This window comes from Trichosurus vulpecula, chromosome 6 (assembly GCF_011100635.1).
Source record: "Trichosurus vulpecula isolate mTriVul1 chromosome 6, mTriVul1.pri, whole genome shotgun sequence".
Lineage (NCBI taxonomy): Eukaryota > Metazoa > Chordata > Mammalia > Diprotodontia > Phalangeridae > Trichosurus > Trichosurus vulpecula.
Genome location: NC_050578.1, coordinates 156,991,093 through 157,008,658, shown reverse-complemented (window position 1 = coordinate 157,008,658; position 17,566 = coordinate 156,991,093). Strand labels below are relative to the sequence as shown.

The window sequence follows — 17,566 nt, the reverse complement described above, 5'->3', positions numbered from 1 at the left end:
TGGTCTCCTGCCCAAGTCAATGGTTGGATAGCAGAGGGTATCTTAGCTATACCAGCAGAGCCGAAGCTCCAATAGATCCTATCAAGCTGGAAAGACATTAAGTAAGGCTGCCAGGATATACTGCACAACTGTTATCTGAGTACCAGCCTAACTAATTTCAGGGAGGCTTATCATCTTGTTGTCTAACAGGGTGATGGAAAAAATTCTCAAAGGACATATAACAAATTGTAGTGCAATTTTGAATTTCATTGATGGAGGGAATACTCATTTTGACATCCAGCTCTTGAAGTATTGTATCAAATGAATGTGTACGGTAAGCATTTTTTAAATTGACTTTCATACAAATTCTATACTTTTGGCCAACTACTAACTTTTTATCCAATTGTCCAATATGTCATGAAACCTCCACACAAATGTATTACACTATGTAATAGACCATCAGAGAACTTTCCTAAAGGAAGTCATAGTCAAGGTGGCACCGTCAGCTCAATAACAATCTTGGGTAAAGGAGAACATCTGTACCAATTAACTCCAATAATTTGTTATCCTCTGATTCTTACATGTTTGGACTCACAAGTTTGAAATACTTAAGTGTGTTTTAAGAACATAACTTGTTTGGCTTTAGCCTCCTTACTACTTTTTGGGAAGGAGGTAGGTTATAAATCTTAAATAAAATTACCTTGTTTGGTTAAAAAAAAAAAAGAAAGAAACTGGGAGTTCCAGAAAAAGCCTTCTGGGTGAAATAGCATGAGGAGAATCAGTTGGGAAGGAAATCATTACAGGTATGAGCAACAGACAGTACAGAAGCAGGAAGACCACAGATGGACTTTGAGAGGGAAGTAATGTTTTAAAAGATTGGAAAGGTAGGAAGGGACTAAGGTTATGAAGAGATTTAAATACCAAAGAACTTTATAAATGATCCTGGAGGTCATTTGGAGCCATTGGAGTTTATTGTATGTAAGGACACGAATGATCTGACCTGTGCTTCAGGAAAATCACCTTTGTAGATGAGCAGAAGACAGGTTGGAGTGGGGAGAGACTTGAGGCAAGGAGACCAATTAGAAGGCTACTGGTGAGAAGTGCTAAGGGTCTAAACTAGGGTGGTGGCTATGTGTATGTGTGGAGAGAGAAATTACAAGGCTGTTTGCAACTGATTAATGCAGCTGGCACAGTGGATTAGAGTATCTCATCTTCCTGAGTTCAAATCCTGCCTCTGACACTTAATGGCTGTGTGACCCGGGCAAGTTTACCTCAGTTTCCTCATCTGTAAATGAGGTGGAGAAGGAAATGGCAAACCGCTCTAGTATCTTTGCCAAGAAAACCCCAAATGCGGTCAGAAAGAGTCCGACACAAATGAACAACAATTGCAGCTGATTATATGCAGATATTCATGCCCAGAATTCTCTCCCTCTTCACCACTGCCTCCTGAAACCCCTAGCTCCCTTTCAAGGTTCAGCTCAAGAACCATGAAAAGAAAGATGGTTTTACCATAAGAGCACCTGGGTTTGAATCCTGAATCTACCACCTGTTACCTGTACAATCCTGGGCAGCTTCTCTGGGCCTTGATTTCCTCATCTGCAAAATGAAGGGATTGGACAAGAGGAACTCTAAGGCCACTCACAGTCTAAATGGATGACTCTTTGATCTCATAACATGAAAAAGTGTCGATGAGCAAATAAACCGAATAGTGTTTTTGTGAATAAGGAGAATAAGTAAAAAATGAGGTCCAGGTAGAAATACCTCCCTCCTTCCCAACCCAAACTCTGGCCTCTAGCCAGCTTGGTTTGGTTTACTTAACTGTCCACCACACTGTGGCCATTTCTCCATGCAGGATAAGAAAGATAGGAAGGATGGAAATTTAACCCTCATAAAGTGTCAGGGAGGAAGTGCCGGTCTCTGGTCTAGCCTGTCCCTTTTGTAAGGTCTGATAACCCTCGTTGTACTTTACATTTGGCTTAGAGAGAAAGGCGGGGACATTGGAATGACCTTCGGCAAGAAAACAAAGAGGCTAGAAGTCAGGGAAATAATTAACATATTTAGTGTAGGGTAGGGAGAGGCAGCTTACATTCCACCTCCTGCCAAGATATAGTGTGAATGTTTTAACTAAGTCAGGAACTTCTATTATTACAAGCACTACTGGCCCCTTTGATGGGGCCCTTTGTTATGGAACTGATGAAGGCCTCAGTCTAGGGGTTTCAAGACCACTTTTCTCTTGAAGGTCACAGGTACAGCTGGCAGTCCATTTGGGCCTTTAAAAAGAGAGAACCTTAACCTGGTGGGGAAGGCAGAACAAAAGAGTGGCAGGGCCTATACAGACACGATTCCTGGAGCAGGCCTTATGCATGAGCTGGGCTTCAGCATTCCTTTTAGAGAGCCTCATACTAGGCATACAGCTAAGAGACTGGAACCACAGAAACAGAAGACCCTTACAGAGAGCGTGGCACATGCAGGTATTGGCTGTCTTCCTAGGTCAAGTTCTAGGGGGTCTTAAATGAGGACTAGACAGGAACTCCAGCTGCCCACAGTGGAACTCTAAAGAAGTTCTAATACTAATGGGAGGCATTCCTGGATCAATCAAAGAACAATGGGGCCTTCACCTAAAGGTGACAGCAAAGGTGGGGCTTACCTGAGGACAGAATTGCTCAGAATTCCTTAATACACTCACATTTTGGACTCAAATTTCCCTGTAACTGTTGAGGGCACCACCATCTCCCAGTCACCCAGGCTTACAACCTAAGTGTCATCTTCTCCCCCTGCCCCATATCCCACAATTTTGAAGTCCAGACAATATTGCCATTTCAACAACTCTTGTACATAACCCCCATCTCTCCTCAGATACTGCCGTCATCCAGGTGCAGGCCCTCATCACATTACACCTGGACTATGGAAATAGCCTGCTGCTTGATATCTCTCCCTCAAGTTTCTCCCCTTCCAGTCCACTCACCCCCACTCCAGTCCCTCTACCACTCAGCTGCCAAACTGATCTTCCTAAGGCCCAGAACTAACCATGTCACCTTCTGATTCAATAAACTCCAGTGGCTTCCTATCAAGTCCAGAACCACTTCTCAGGCCTTCAAAGTCCCTCTCAACCAGTCTGAAGTCTTGTCCTTCCAAAGCCAGACCTTAGCCCACCTGCTTTCTGTAGACTGAAATGTCTTCAATGGGAGATAAAGCCTTTCATTCCACAATTAGAGATAAAAAGCTTAGGCTGGATGGTGAAGGTAACATATTGCCTCTAACTCATTCACAGTGTAAAGTAATCCATCAAGTGGTTGATAGTTAGGCTTTAAAAAGCTAGGTTAAAAGTTGAGGGGAATATCCGTTTTCTTAGAAGAAGGGTTCTGGAAGAAGTGAAACTTTTGGAAGAACCATCTCATAATCTAATCATTCCAATCTGCTGTGAGAGACCTTTGTCTCCACCTTGGATTTGAACTGGCCTTCAGGGGCCATTTCTGGAGCCTGGGCCTCGAGTCCCCACAAGGTTTTGTATTTTTGTGCTCCCAAGCTAGGCTGAGAGCTCCTATAGAAAGTACCAGGGACATGTCAGTTATGTATTATATGGGTCAATTCAACTCCCCCAGGATCTCTTTTTTTCTTATCTCCCGTATAGGGAAAACTGCAGACAATCAGAGTCCAACTATCTGTTTAGACCAGAGGTTCTTAATCTTTTTTGTGTCATGGATCCAATCACCCAACTGATAAAAACCTATAGACTCCCTCTCAGAGTAATGGGTTTTTGTTGTCTGTTTTTGAGGCAATCAGGGTCAGGTGACTTGCCCAGGGTCATACAGCCAGGAAGTGTCTTGAGGCTGAATTTGAACTCAGGTCCTCCTGACTCCAGGTCTGGGGCTGAATCCACTGCACCCTCTAGCTGCCGCAGTATTTTTAAATAATTGAAAGAAATGCTAAATTTCAAATGGAGGTGAACCAAATTAAGGATGAATTTCTTTTCCAGTGCAAATTCACAGACTCCCTAAAATCTATTCATGGACCCTCCATCTACACCTAAGCAAAAATGCTGCTTACTCCACACTTATCTTCCATGTTCCAATTTCATGAGTACCTGTTTTGCTTAATATCTATCTATCTAAGGTGACAATGGACCATATCACTCAATCCCTTGATTGCAAGGTGGCATTTGGATAAGAAGTTTGTTTTAGTGTCTACCAGGGGTGGGGAACCTACAGCCCTGAGGCCACATGTGGCCCTCTAGGTCCTCAAGTGTAGCCCTTTGACTGAATCCAAACTTCCAGAACAAATCCCCTTAATAAAAGGATTTGTTCTGTAAAACTTGGACTCAGTCAAAAGGCTGAACCCAAGGACCTAGAAGACCACATGTGGCCTCAAGGCTGCAGGTTCCCCACCCCTGGTAGACTGCTAGATTTGGACTTAGGAGGACTAGGACTCAGAGTGTTTGTACTTTGTACAGCACTCGACCCCCTCTGAGACTCAGTTTCTCATTGGTGAAATGGGGATAAAAGTAATGATAGCACATACCTCGCAGAGTCGTGTGAACTTTAAAACATCATATAAGTGACAGTAAGCATTATCTTACCTGGTTCAGTCTACTTTTCAGAGTGCCAAAAATGGCACACTCTACTCTCTGTGATTTTAAGCTGTACCCTTCAACTTAACGATCAGGTTTCACCACAATAAAACCATGCATTGCCTATAAGACCAAAGGCCTGGGTTATATTTTGGGGGTGGCAGAGGTATTCCCATTTTCCTTGTCTTAAAACTTCTCCCCCTCCCCAACAAAATCAGTGATTTTTTTTTCTGAACTAACAGGAAGCTAGGGGCAGCTAGAAGATGTAGTGCCAGGTCTGGAGTCATGAAGACCCAGGTTCAAATCCAGCCTCAGACACTTACTAGCTGTGTGACCCTGGGCAAGTTGCTTTACCCTGTTTGCCTCAGTTTCCTCATCTGCAAAATGAGCTGGAGAATGAAATGGGAAACCACTCCAGTGTCTGTGCCAAGAAAACCCCAAATGGGGTCACGAAGAGTCAGATAAGAATAAATAGCTAAACAACAAAATAGGAAGCCAGTACTAGTTCCCCCACACAGTGACCATTCTTTTCAGAATGCATGCAAGGCATGTGTGGTATGACAAAGGATTTTTTTTCTTACCCTCATTTGTGAATAAGATAGAATATTTGAAATTGGGATTTTCCCCCAAAATTGGGGGACTATATGGCCTCCACGTCTATAGTATCCCAGAGTGAAGTTTTACAAAAAAGGAAAAAAAATCAACAAGATATATAAATATTTGTCAGAAAATGTTAGTGTAACTGTAAGTCCCAAGGAGGATAATGTGATGTAGAAGAAAAAAAAAGTCACTGGATTTGGAGCCAGATGTCATGGGTTGCTACTTACTGTTGGTGTGACATTGGCCAAGTCACTTCACCCCTGGGCCTCAATTTACCTGGGTTTAAGGCTTGGTTTTGACAAATCTAGCCAGTAAACCCATAGTTAAGGAGGCCACTTTTGGCCATTGAAATGTACCTTCCTTTGGGCAGAGAGAGGAAGAGAGGGGAGAGGAGAGCAGGGGAACAGAGGCTACTCACAGGTTGTGTTTGTCCTTCGTTCTGGAAGAGGACCACAGCATCAGGGAAATGATGGCATGACTTGTAGTTGACTTGGATTTGAGTGAGGGAGGGCTGTGCAAGGTCACCAGCCTCACTTTTTCCTCAAAAACCAAGCCTTAGATGCACCTCACTCTGGAGCTCCTAGATTGGACAATAGGTCCCTGCCCTCCTTGCACAGAGTGAATGTAAATACTATGCGCTAACTGTTTCTCTTTTGGCCAGGAACCCTGAGGGTCTTCCCCTCCCAAATTATTTTTTTTTTTTGAGTTTTCATTAAAGGGGCCATCCTTTGATTAACTTCTTAAAGAGGCCAATTCACTGAATGGACAGTACTTCACTCAAAGTGAGAACCTGAAAAGACCTTAGCCTAAAAGGGCCAGGGCTTCACAATGCATCCTGGGCCATCTCCAGTCCAGGCCACTGGACCCAGATGGCTCTAGAGGAGAAAGTGAGTCAACTACAAGTCATACCATCATTTCCCTGATGTCATGGTCCTCTTGGAGAACTGTGGACAAGCCCAACAATCGGTTTCCTTATCTGTTAAATGATTGGATTGGATTGGATTAATGTTCCTTCCAGCTTTAAATCTCTAGATATCAGTCAGTTAGTGAATCTATTAAGTGCCTAGTGTGTACCAGGCACTGTGCTAAGCACTGGGAATACAAAAAGATATTGTAAGATATTGGGGGCAGCTAGGTGGCATAGTGGATAAACTGTCAGGCCTGGAGTTCAAATCTGGCCTCAGACACTTACTAGCTGTGTGACCCTGAGCAAATCACTTAACCTCATTTGCCTCAGTTTCCTCGTCTGTAAAATGAGCTAAAGAAGGAAATGGCAAACCACTCCAGTATCTCTGCCAAGAAAACTCCAAATGGGGTCATGAAGAGTCAGAAACAAGTGAAAAAGACTGAACAAGAACATTTATTAGTTCTATGACCCTGGGCAAGTCTCTTGACCTGTTTCAATCTCAGACTTCTCTGTATAAATTTTATTTGGCTTCTAAGATCCCTTCCTTTTCTTAATCTGTTATCTTATGAGCATGTACGCGTGCATGTGCATGTGCATGAGACATTCCCCCCTCTCTCCGAAGTTCTGAGAAGTTTAACTGGCTGAATCAGGATTGGTCATTATCAGCCAAGGAAACGTTGTCCTTGGCTGGGAAACTGGACTTGAACCAGGGATAGCTGTTGAATAGGAGAGGCGGCTAGGCCTGTCTCTCTCACTTCCCACCTAGGGAAAGCAACAAAGGACTTGCATGAGAATCAATGAGAAGGATGGCATGTAGGTCCTCAGGAAATAGGAAAATGTGAGCCCTAAGTACCATTTAGCTCTGATAGAAAAGGATCGCTAGGAACCCCTGCAAATATAGGACTCCTGCACGTTTCCTGGGCAAGCATTCATTTGCACCCTTCACCTCAATGCATTATGGGCACGGACTTTGGTTTCTGGGTAGCCCTTGAGGAGTTCAGGGTGCTGCTTCCAGGACTCTTCACCTTTTTCTCAGCTGGGGTGAGATGCGGGTCAGAGTCTGTGCTACCTTCCTATCCCCCTCTTCCACAATTTGGTATAGCCTGATAAGGACAAGTTTTGAAAGGACGCGTGAAATTCCTCAGGAAGGTGAGAATCTCACTCTATGGGAATGGCACAAAACCCCAGCTCCTGAGTGTGTCCCAAAGAAACTATTGGGGCGCATATACCCTGCTCTCTCTGTTCTAGTGAGGTAATGAGGTGACACCTGCTTGAAAAAAAGAGGTAGCAAGTGAGAGGTGATAACAGGGTCTTTGGCACAGCCTTTTACTCCTTCTTACGACCTCCACTGTATTATCTTACGGTTTTGTTGTTCAGCTGTTTTTTTTAGTCACGTCTGACTCTTCCTGACCCCACTTGGGGTTTTCTTGGCATTTGGTTTGCCATTTCTTTCTTCAGCTCATTTTACATATGAGGAAACTGAGGTAAACTGGCTTAAGTGACTTGCCCAGTGTCATGCAGCTAGTAAGTGTCTAGGACTGGATTTGAATTCAGGAAGATGAGTCTTCTTGATTCCAAGGCCAATACTCTATCCACTTTGCCACCTAGCTGCCACATGATAGATGTCCGAAGGCAGGATTTATTTGAATCTGGTTCTTAACTCTGGGCCGAGCAAGTTGGGTGTTTGTCCTTCGGTCTTGAAAAGGACCATGACGTCTGGGAAATGATGGCATGACCTGCAGTTGACTTGGATTTGAGTGAGGGAGGGCTGTGCAAGGTCACCAGCCTCACCTTCTCCTCCACGGCCATCTGGGTCCAGTGGCCTGATACTCACCTGGATGACTGGAGATGGCTCAGGATACATTGGGAGACCCTAGCCCTTTTAGGCTAAGGTCTTTTCAGGTGCTTACTTTGAGTGAGGTACTGCTCATTCAGTGAATAGACCTCTTTAAGAAGTTAATCAAGGGATGGCCCCTTTAATTAAAAAAAAATCAAACTGGGAGGGAAAGACCCTCAGGATTCCTGGCTGAAAGAGAAACACTTACTATTTGCTATTTCAAGCAAGTAGGGGACAAAGGAATGAAATCTGGGCCCTAGAGAAAAGTTCATTATCTTTGTGAGCCATTTAAACCTCAGCCCCAAATACACAGTTTGGAAGGATTCTTTTGCCCCAGAAGAGACTTCTGAAATTGTCCTTTACACTTCAGCGTTTCCATCTTTTCACCCTTTTATTTTGCTGAAGTCTCAATGGAGAACACTACATTACATCTGTATTTGTGTCTCAGTGCCTAGCACAGAGGACAGAGGAAAGAGTCTTAGAATAAGAAATTCCCTTTATCATTTCAGATCTGCATCTTCTTTACAATTTAAATTCTTAGAGAATTGCCTTAATCCCTGAGGGATTAAATCATCTGCCCAGGTTATACACCCATTTGTATCAGAGATTGGATTTGAACTGGTCTTTCTGGTTTCAGGTCTAGCTCTCTGTTCACTGTACCACTCACCTGGCACACAGTAGGCACTTAAGAGATCTTTGTTGATTGATGGATTGATTCCAAGTGAAAAAAGGGAAAGATTATTCTACTACATATGACTCATTCATTTTTAAAAATTCCTAGGCCCTGTATATTTAGGGTCTAGTCTAAACTTCTCATCTTATAGATTAGTCTCATGAGGAGAAAGAATTATACAAAATATATTTAATATGTACAAAATTAGATTTCCTTAAGTTTACACATTTCTACAGGAAATTAAATAGTATGCTTTGTAAGTATATAGGGTCTGCAAATAAAAAAAAAAAGAATGGGTCATATATAGTAGAATAATCTTTCCCTGGCCAAGTCTTATTTGGTCTAGATAAATCCAGATCAGAGATTCTTGACCTGGGATTCATGAACTTGTTTTTATTAAAAAAAAAATTATAACTATATTTCAATATAATTGGTTTCCTTTGTAATATACTTTATTTTATGTGTTTAAAACCAGAGTGCCCAACTAATTCAAAACTCACAAAAAAAGGTTAAGAAAGCCCCTGATCCAGCTATCTGAGCTTGCATATCAATCCTGTTGGCTATAATTCTAACTGAGCACATCATCATCTTCATTATCATCTTCATCATTACCACCATCATCATCATCATCGTCACCATCACACTTGACAGTCCTGGGCACTACAGGAAAGTTATATAAGATGTAATAGACTTAGCCCTTGCCCATGAAAAAGCTTATAACCAAATGAATATAATAGTAGCTTCTCTTCTGTCTGAAATTAGATAACTGGCTGTCATGTGCTCACCACTCCAACAGAGTTTGAATCTCACTAATTCGCAGAATATTCAGGTGGGGTGGGAATTCCCTCTAGTACACACACACACACACACACACACACACACACACACCCATTTTATGTGTCTGGTTCCCAATGAAGTTAGATGTTTTGCCCAGAGCTGACCCAACTGGTAAATATCTGATGCAGGATTTGAACCTCGTTTTTCCCGATGACAAGTATTTCATTTTCTCCAGTATAACACACTGTCTCCCTGACTTTAGGTTTCTGCAAATTGCTGCCTTCTTAGCTTTGAACAGAAGGCTTTTAAAAAACAATTTCAACTCATTGTATATCTGGAAATGTTATTATGACTGACAGCATCGTCAGTGTTGAGCAAAGCAGCCAGGGTGTGGCATTTTTGCTACCATTCTCCCTTCCTATCCTTCAGGGGAGGTCTTCCCTTACAGAAAAAATGGCCCCTTGGACTTTGTCTCTGACTGAGGCAGGCGGAATGCATTAGAGTTCTCTGAACTCAAGGTTGGGCCTGGCCAACTTAACCAGCCCTCACTCACTTGGGCCTTTTGATTAGTCTGAATTCTCTTATGTGTTTTGACAGGGAAGTTGAAAGGAAAAACAAGAAGCAATCTTTTCCAAGCACTTTATTTCCAGTCCACCAAAATAAGTGTTGGCATCCTTGAGGACTTTAATGTTGGGGATGGACCAGTTGCCAAAATCCTGCCTGGTAAATAAGCAGATTACTTATGGCAGGGGGGAACACTGAGTGCCATGTTAGGCTTCCTCTGCCTTTGATTTTCACCCAGATTTGCACAATTCTTTGGAATGACTGATCGCCACAACAAAATGCCGCATGGTCCATCTGACTTTAATGAGAAGTATTTCTACAGAAGACATCTTTGGTTTTATAACTGATGGGTCTATTTAGTGTCATGGGGTGTGATCATTGCTTACAATCCATCAAGCCGGCTCTAGTCTTTTTCTATAAGCTTGGCCGCCAATGCTTTTCTTGGCCACTCACATAGCTTTTGCCTAAAGCAACTAAGCAGATTGCAGAAGTGAAGACTGAAAGCCACGGTAATAATTGCAGGCAGTTGAGGGTGTTGTGATAGGTGCCACCCAGTGGGATTGGTGAGCAGCAGCTCTGTTTGGCACCTACCCATGGCTGCTGCTTGGTTTGGTAGATGGTCTTTTGAAGCTACATTCTGGGCACACAGTTCAGAAGAAACACTTGTGGTTTGGTATTTTTTTTTTCTCTTATGGAAAATAGAATCCTTCACTGTGATCTTGCAGATGCCAGGCCTTTTTCACAGGTTGCACTAGAGTATCTGAAAACCAGAAGGTCCTCCCTTTCTTGCTGACAGATTTTTCCCAAAGTCCATTTGGTGTTGGGGCATTTAAGTGATTTAATGAAAAAGAACTGAACGGGACTTTTAAGAACATTCCCCTGCCTCAGAGCAGAACACTCCTCAACAGTTAAATACACAATTGAACCTTAGTAGGGTTCTCCAAAAGATTTTCCCTGGGCTTCATCTTTGGGTAGATGAAATGGTTAGGAGGACTCCAAGGGTGCATGCTGAGAGTGTCCAAATAAGTTGATCTTGCCCTAGTAAACTGGGTGGCCTGTTTGCAATTAAAGTTTTGCAATTTGGAAAGTTGGAATGTCTTTGCTTCTCCCTCATTTACTTCTCCGTTCTCTCCTCTCCCATCATTAACTCAGATTACCTACATCAGGTTGGTAAAGTAGAGGAGACAGATATACGGAAACAGGGAAGGAATAGAAATAGTGAAGGCTTTTCCTCCCAGAGACTTTAATCTGATTGTATGGGAACTCTCCTTTATTCCCTCTCTGGGAATATGTTCTCCTGATCAACCCTTGTATAAGGACATATACCAGTAGATTTAGAGCAGGAGGGGAAGATAGAAAGAAAGAAGGGAAAATAGTCCCTGCCCCCTTAGAAACTTACTGGGAGGTTAAGATGTTTACCATATTCAGAAAGAATGATAGTTTGAGGAAGGGGAAAGCACTAGCAACCAGAAAGATCAGAAAAGAGCTCCTGTGAGAATGTGAGTTAAATCTTCAGTGAAGCTGGGGATTCTAAGAGGTAGAAAAAGGTGGGAAAGGAATGAATTCATATCTTTCTGTAAATCTTCCATAGAAAATCTATTTGACATATTAGGGGTCTTCTGGATATTTCAATATCTCAAAAATGACAAGTAACAATTTAATACTCTTTCTATTCACCTATTGTCTCATTTTCTATACTTGTCAGGGTTTCCTCCTTTCTGGCTGTATGGGTCCCTGATAAACACACACACGCATGTATATATGCATATACCCCCCATATCTATATTTATCTACCTATACACACTATATGCACACATGTACAGATATACACACATATATAAGCATATGATATAAATATATCCATGTATACATATACATATGTGCCCATGCATAGGTATATATTAGCACATTGATACACATATGTATATATTTGGATCCATGTTTATGTATGTATTTTTAATAGCTCATCCTAGAGTTTACTTTAACCCATAATGACCTTTTCCACTGCCCCTTTGGGTGACTTGTTGCTATAATTTTCTAGTGACTGCAAGATGTTTAGGTATATAGTAAGTGCTTGGAATGCAGTTGACTTCTTGTGTAAACTTGTCATCACAGAATGTCAGAGCTAGATGGGATCTTTGAAACCATTTGGGGAATCAATTTGTCCATGTTTTTGTTTGTTTGTTTTTGTTTTTTGAGATTGTTGTTGTTGTTGTTTAAAAACTGGTAAGCATGCTCTAGATCCTCCCTGCTGATGTATAGTCTAAACCCCTCCTGCTGTTCATCCCTGTTTTCTTATATTTAGTTATCAGTAGAAATGAAGAACAATCTTCAGTCTTCCATGTAACAACTCCTTCCTATACTTGCTGCTGTCTGAGTCACCTTGAAGGCTTCTCTTTCCATATTAAATCATGCCAGATTATTTAGGCTCCTTCCTGATAATCAGACTGTTCATAGTAATATTTTTGACCTCAGCATCCCGAGAGGTTTCCAACAGAGAACAAAATGAAAAGTACAAAGATAAAGGGGGAGTCATTCTCTAGGCCAGTGGGAGAACAATGACATCAGGAGAACCTGCATTCCAACCAGGAGCCAGTTTCCCTTTGCAGGATGAACTTTTAGCCTTAGTTCAGGAAAAGTCTTAGTTCCACATAAACAGAGGGCGTGTTCCCGAATATCCCATCAACCAAGTTTGGTTTGTGCTGAAGAATAAAAGGAGAGAAGCATGAGGGAAATGACAGGCCAATATAGTGAGCAGTGAATGATGGGAAAATGATTCCTTCCTTTGATTCTGGTCTATCTAGGCCAAGGGTTCTTAAGCTGAGGTCCATCAACTTTTTTTATTTTTGCCTTGATAAATGTATCTTAGTACAATTGCTTTCCATTTGTAACTTTTAGTATTTTATTTCATGCATTTAAAACCATTCTTCTGATAAGAGATTTGTATGTTTCGTCAGATTGCCAAAGGGATGCTCAGCACAACAAAGATTAAGGACTTCTGCCTGATATAGTCCATGGAAGAACTGTTCTAAGAAGAGTCTGGAATCCTAGAGTTGAAAGAGACCTTAGAGATCACGGAACCCAATCCCCTGACCAATGGATCGCTGGGACATATCTGACAAGCAGTCATCTGTTCACAGTGGATCCCATTCCATTCTATGACAGCTCTGTTTATTGGGAAATTCTTACATAGTTGATTTGAAAACTGTATCCCTATAAACTTTCACCCAGTTTTCTTAATTCAGATTGCTGGGGCCAAGCACAATAATCTAATCCAGGGCTGGGGAACCTGCAACCTCAAGGCCACATGTAGCCCTCTAGGTCCTTGAGTGTGGCCCTTTGACTGAATCCAAACCAGAATCCCAACTAGAAGTTTGGATTCAGTCGAAGGACTGCGCTTGAGGACCTAGAGGGCCACCTAATGCCTTTAGACCTCAGATTCCCCACCCCTGATCTAATCCCTCTTCTACCTGACAGCCTTTCAAATATCTGATGACAGAAATAATGGACTCCCTCCTTCCCCTCTACCTACTGCCTCTCTTCTCTAAGCTAAATATCCACAACCCCTTCAAGTCAGTTCCACCGTTCTTTGCTCTTCTAGGTGCTTTCCTCTGGTCAGGTTCTATAGGGTCAAAGTCCTGTCTAAAATATGACACCAAGAACTGAATACAATAACCCAGTTGCCAGCCAACTGGCACAGAGTATGATGTTTATCCATCTTTTCCCTCAGATTTTAAGGACTCCAATAAACTTAAATTGCTAGAACTCCCCGTAGGATAGAAGTGACCCCAAGTATTGGCAGGCTGTGCCAACAGAATTTCATCTCCCACAGTTTCTGTGGAGCTGGAGGCCACCAGTACTGGGCACGTTAACCATTTGATGACTAGCCTAGTCAACCCTGTTGAAGCTCATCACTAGGTGGGCAGCAAGGGGATGGATTTTTCAATCACAACAACTCTTAAAGACCGTCTACTACTACATTAAAGAGAGGTTGCTATCTTGACCAACAGAGGGGTATCCTCATTGAGGAAATCACTGAGTGCTTAAAGTAAAGGTGGAATATAAAGCTTCTTCCCCTGTTAAACTGGCAGTGAAGCAGAATAGGGCTAGTTATCTCACTCATTTTTCAGGAAGCTCCTGGAAGTCTGCTTAGACCTCATTCCAAGGAGGTGCTGGAATTACAATAATGGAGAGATTTCTTCGGGAGGTTCTATCAGTTACACGGGTAAAGCAGAGGGGTGAACAGTGGTAGTGATTTGGGGGGGGGTGCAGTGTAGCCCATTTAAGTAATTAGATCCCTAGTGGGCCTCACCAGCGCCTATCAGGAAAATGCTCCAAGGGCTGATATACAACTGATACAACTTCCAGTCCAGTCTTCAGATTGTCCCAGGGGAAGAATAAGATCATGAGTAAGACAGAGGTAAAGAAGGAGTGCATTCTAGGCATGGGGGCCTATCTCTGGAAAGGCATGGAGATAGGAGCTGGAGAGCAATGTGGCATAGTGGAAAGAGCATGGAGGGCTGGTATCAAAAGATCTGGGTTCAAATCCTATCTCTTATATTTATTACCTTTGGCAAGTTCCTTGATTTCCTCTACAGGCAGCTAGGTGGTACAGTGGATAGAGTGCTGGCCCTGGAGTCGAGAAGACCTGAATTCAAATCTGGCCTCAGACACTTCACTAGCTTTGTGACCCTGGGAAAGTCACTTATGCCTGTTTGCCTCACCTGTAAAATGAACCGAAGAAGGAAATGGTAACCATTCTAGTATCTTTGCCAAGAAGACCCAAAAGGGGGGCAACTAGGTGGCACAGTGGATCAAGTGCCGGCCCTGGAGTCAGGAGGACCTGAGTTCAAATTCGGACTCAGACATACTTCCTAGCTGTGTGACCTTGGGCAAGTCACTTAATCCCAATTACCTTGCCTTCCCCGCTCCAAACCACCCCCCCCCAACCCCAAAGGGTCACAAAGAGTTGGGCGTGACTGAAATGATGAATAACAGCAGTTTCCTCATCTGTGAAATGAAAGCGTTCTCTTGGATGGCCTCTGAGGTCCTTCCCAATATTAAAATCCTACGAGCTTTCTTTCTACTAACCTACTAATTTTAGCTGCTCTTCCTATCCTCCCCATGGTGCCCTCAACTAGACTAGACACTCCCCACCACTTTTGTTTTCCAGGTGGCCCCAAATGTTTCTCTTTGAAAGCCAAACAGGTTTTGTATTTGATCCCAGAGGTAATAGGGCAGCTAGGTAATGCTATACTGCATGGAGCACCCCACCTGGAGTCAGGAAAACCTGAATTCAAATGTGACCTCAAACCCATATTAGCTGTGTGACCATGGGCAAGTCATTTAACCTCTGTTTGCCTTATCTGTACATTGGGGGTAATAATAGCCCCTACCTCCCAAGGTTGTTGTGAGGATCAAATGAGATAATTATCAAGTGCTTAGCACAGTGCTTGGCACATAGTAATCGCTATATAAATGTTAGTATTTTTACATGGATTTATTGAATTGAAAGGTCAGTTGGAGACCAACAAGAAGGACAGGGGCACTCATTTTGCCTAGGAGAAAGCCTCAGGCCAGCCCTAGCCTTTCAATTCAACTAGATAAGCATTTATTGACCACCTACTTTGTACTCACCACAGTGCAGCAGGGTCACCTACAAAAGTTCTAAGGTTCAGAGAAAATACAAAAACTCAGAACAGCACATCAGCCGATGTGGTTCATCTGAGCCCCAGACTCCTAGGTTCTTGCAAATGCTGGGTTTGTTGAAACTTCAAACTTTCTAAATTGGTGAGTGCCATCAGCCTCCAGTCACAGGGTCCTGTAATTCCAGCTCAGGCTGTATTCCTGGGGAGAAAGGGCCCAATAAATATGAAGGGAGGCCAGCATTTCAAGTCCTCTCTCTGCTTTCTCTGTGCCATTCCAGAAGACTCACTGGATATAGCTTCTGCCCTTTGAACCTCAGACTCACACATCCACACATTTCAAAACAGCCTCAGCTCTGGAAAGACTGAAAGCCTAGGTGGTTGTGCCTGCTGCTTGCTATGAGAAACTTGGTTTGTTTTCCTTTCCAGTAGACTTATAGCTTAGCAGATGACTGGGCATGGCAGGCATCCGAACAGTCAGTGGGGAGCCTAGAGTCAGACAAACTGACTATGTGTCAGGCATGATGCTATGTGCTAGAGGTACAAGTAATTAAAGGCAAAAACAGCCTCTGCTCTCAAGGTGCTCATAGTCTCATGGGGGAGATAGCATGTGAACACCTACATGAAAACAAACATAAACTGCAGATAATCATGGAGGGAGGGTACTAGGATACATGGAGGGGGGAGGCAGGGATCAGAATAGGCTTCTTGCTGAAGGTGGGGTTTTAGCTGGGACTTAGAAGAAGCCATGAGGCAAGATGAAGAGGGAGAGAATTCCAGGCATGGGGGACAGGCAGAGAAAATGTCCAGAGTCTGGAGATGGAGCATCATGCGGGAGGAACAGGAAGGAGGCCAGTGTCATTGGATAACAGAGCCCATGGCAGGGGGTAAGGTGTAAGAAGACTGACAAGGTTATGAAGGACTTTAAAGGCCAAACAAGATTTTATTTTTGATCCTAGAGGTAATAGGGAGCTATAGGAGCTTATGAGTAGGGAGGGTAAGACCCGACATTTAGGGAGACTGGTTTGGCAACTTGAGAGGAGGATGGACTGGAGTAGGAAGAGATTTGACATTTTATTTTTTGGGTTTTTTTGGCAGGGCAGTTGGGGTTAAGTGGCTTGCCCAAGGTCACACAGGTAGTACATGTGTCAAATGTCTGAGGCTTGATTTGAACTCAGGTGCTCCTGACTCCAGGGCCGGTGCTTTACTCACTGAGCCACCTAGCTGCCCCTGAGATTTAACATTTTATAATTGTATAACTTGTATATTATATAATATACAATATTGTATATAATATTATACAATATAAATGTACAAATATATTTGTATACAATTATTTATATAAAATATACAAATTATATTTGTATAAACTGTATAATTTAACATTTAACAAATCAGTAAACAGAGTCCCAGAGGGGCTAAATCACTTGGGCAAACTAGCTCAGATAACTTGTGGTAGCCCTGGGCCTGGAACCCTAATATCTTGACTTGGGCTCCCACAGAAGTTTACTTCATGTATATAGAAAGAACACTGACTGTCAGAGTACCGGTGTTCAAATTCTGTCTCTAACATTTACAACTGTGGACAAGTCACTTAGCCTTCCCGGGCCTCAGTTTCTTCATCTGTAAAATAGGACATTGAACTAATAAATGGCCTCTCAGGTCCTTTCTAGGTCTGTATCTATTATCCTCTGTTCCAGAGAGTTCTTTGTGTTTAGAAGGATGAAGGTACTACTGGGCCAGGTTTCCTAGGTCTGACCAATGCCTAACTGTCTACTGAAGGATTTATTGTTGACTTATCATTGGGGATAAGAATCAGGAAGTTTCCACCCCACCCTCAAAATCCCTTAACAACTCTTTGGCAGGGTCTCCTAGACTTTTAATTCCTTACTAAAGTCCAGCTCCACGAGGGCCAAGAAAATGCCTTATCTAAACTTGATATCTCTTCCAGTGCCTAATATAATATTGTGCATACAGTGGGAAATGAATAACTATTTCTTGAATGAATCTCCGTGAA

At 42.7% G+C, this 17,566-nt stretch overlaps 1 long non-coding RNA gene across 1 annotated transcript in view; it reads right to left on the bottom strand.

The window, feature by feature from the left end:
- The window catches only part of LOC118852910, a 56,444-nt gene extending 40,837 nt beyond the window's left edge, over window positions 1–15,607 (bottom strand). Inside the window, exon 1 of the long non-coding RNA XR_005010633.1 lies at window positions 15,542–15,607. This is a non-coding gene — a long non-coding RNA (uncharacterized LOC118852910). The remainder of the gene's footprint in view (window positions 1–15,541) is intronic.
- Between the last annotated feature and the right edge of the window lie 1,959 nt (window positions 15,608–17,566).